At 37.5% G+C, this 2,500-nt stretch overlaps 1 non-coding gene across 1 annotated transcript in view; it reads left to right on the top strand.

The window, feature by feature from the left end:
* The first annotated feature begins 2,289 nt into the window (after positions 1-2,289).
* LOC143305625 (small subunit ribosomal RNA) overlaps positions 2,290-2,500 on the top strand; it is a 1,923-nt gene continuing 1,712 nt past the window's right edge. Inside the window, exon 1 of the ribosomal RNA XR_013062661.1 lies at positions 2,290-2,500. This exon is cut by the window's right edge and continues 1,712 nt beyond it. This is a non-coding gene — a ribosomal RNA (small subunit ribosomal RNA).

The following is a 2,500-nucleotide window of genomic DNA, read 5'->3' as shown; positions in this document are numbered from 1 at the left end:
GCTAAACGGAGCGAAAATCTTCATTTATACCATCACGGACGTTAGTTTAATAGTGTTTAACGATGAATGCACGGTACAGAATGCAAAAATATGATTGTTAAAATTTTTCGACTAATCGGTTCTAAGAGGCGAAGCAATACGCCGCTGGGACTTTGAAATATTTCGGAGCGCACCTAAAGTTCGTTATTTTGGCTAAACGGAGCGAAAATCTTCATTTATACCATCACGGACGTTAGTTTAATAGTGTTTAACGATGAATGCACGGTACAGAATGCAAAAATATGATTGTTAAAATTTTTCGACTAATCGGTTCTAAGAGGCGAAGCAATACGCCGCTGGGACTTTGAAATATTTCGGAGCGCACCTAAAGTTCGTTATTTTGGCTAAACGGAGCGAAAATCTTCATTTATACCATCACGGACGTTAGTTTAATAGTGTTTAACGATGAATGCACGGTACAGAATGCAAAAATATGATTGTTAAAATTTTTCGACTAATCGGTTCTAAGAGGCGAAGCAATACGCCGCTGGGACTTTGAAATATTTCGGAGCGCACCTAAAGTTCGTTATTTTGGCTAAACGGAGCGAAAATCTGCATTTATACCATCACGGACGTTAGTTTAATAGCGTTTAACGATGGATCCACGGTACAGAATGCAAAAATATGATTGTTAAAATTTTCGACTTATCGGTTCTGGATCACTGAAAAATCAAAAAAAATTATTAATTTTGATTAATTAAATTACATATGTAGTTTTATATTGTTATAGTCTCGTATTTGTTAATGTTTTGTCGTAAGAAAATGCAAAAATATGGTTTTAATGTTTTCGTCTCATCGGTTCTGGATCGCTGAAAAATCAAAAAAAAATATTAATTTTGATTAATTAAATTACAAATGGAGTTTTATATTGCTATAGTCGCTTATTTGTTAATGTTTTACCGTAAGAAAATGCAAAAATATCGTTTTAATATTTTCATCTCATCGGTTCTGGGCGGTTTTAAAATTTTTTAAAATATTAATTAAACCCATGATTTACATGAGAATGTGAATTTATTATGTCCTGCATGTTAATTTATTAATTTTCATGTATAGAACGTTATAAAATGAAAGGATATGTTCGACGATATTTTCAGTCTAAGTTTTACCGTGCCGGCGGGATGGTACGCTCTCACGGCGGTTTGCACAGGCATACGCCTGGGCGTAAGCCCATGCGTCGCCGACCTAGCGGCCGGCCGTTCGGTATTTATAGGAAGGCACTTTCGGTTCGCTCGGACCGGTCGGGAGTAGCGTCGAGCGTGTGGCTCTTTTATGACTTCGGTTGAAAAGCAGTCTACCGCTCCTCGAGAATATACTTTCTCGACTATTCTCGTTCCGGTTTTCCGTTGCGGATTATTATTAATCTCCACACAGCATTACCACGGGTCGGTGTCTAAGACCGAATGGCCCATATGTGGTGAGCCTTGTAATATAAGGCTGGTGACCTGTATGCACTTATAAATGTTGCATACTTGTACAAACTGAGCATCAACTGTCTGTAACCAAAATTGGTTAAAACTGAAAAAGTTATAAGATTGTATAAAATTTTTGAACCAAGAAAGTAGTGTTAGACGAAAATTCGTTCTATCACTTTTAGAAGGGAGACTGTTTGGAAATATTTAAAGTATAAAATACACAAAAGTCCACTGAATTATGAACAAAATTACGTCCCTGAATTTAAGAAAAGTCAAGAGGTGTCAGAAATAAAATCCTCTCTGATACGTTCAGAGAGGAAAATAAGTATGGAGAGAGGAGTAAAAATGAAAGAAGTTTTAAGGCTGGGGAAACTTCTAAAGGAGAGAGATTCCAACATATCTAATATGTACATTTAAAGCAAGTCCAAGGAACTCTCTCCGTTAATGTTTGAAAAGGTGTGTGCAGATGGAGGAGAAATGTATAAAGTACAGAGACGAGGTTGGTGGGCCCGCTCTAATGATAAAGATTATAAAATTTGGTGGCAAAATGACCAGCATGATCACTGTACGCGCTTTCTCGATTTGTATAGCATGCCACTGTCCGCGCTATCTTTTATTATATTGTCCAGCGTGTGTGGTCTACGTGCTTGCACGATGGATGCACGGCGTGAAAGTGATTTTCGTGCTTTATGAGAGGAGGAGGAGAATATTTGGCCTCTATAAGAGGTACAAAATTTATGAAATGTGTGTTACATACAAAAGAGAAATGGCTTAACGTCGATCGGTCTTACAGGGAGGAGCCGACGACGAAAATTTAAATTTACAATAATAACTAAGCTCCCTGGTTGATCCTGCCAGTAGTCATATGCTTGTCTCAAAGATTAAGCCATGCATGTCTAAGTACATACCGAATTAAGGTGAAACCGCGAATGGCTCATTAAATCAGTTTTGGTTTCTTAGATCGTACAAAACATTACTTGGATAACTGTGGTAATTCTAGAGCTAATACATGCAAACCAGAATTCCACCCAGAGATGGGACGAATGCTT

The sequence above is a fragment of the Osmia lignaria genome, chromosome 8 (assembly GCF_051020975.1).
Source record: "Osmia lignaria lignaria isolate PbOS001 chromosome 8, iyOsmLign1, whole genome shotgun sequence".
In the NCBI taxonomy this organism is placed as follows: Eukaryota; Metazoa; Arthropoda; class Insecta; order Hymenoptera; family Megachilidae; genus Osmia; species Osmia lignaria.
Note: the sequence above shows the minus strand (reverse complement) of the source record. Positions and strands in the feature narration are given on the sequence as shown.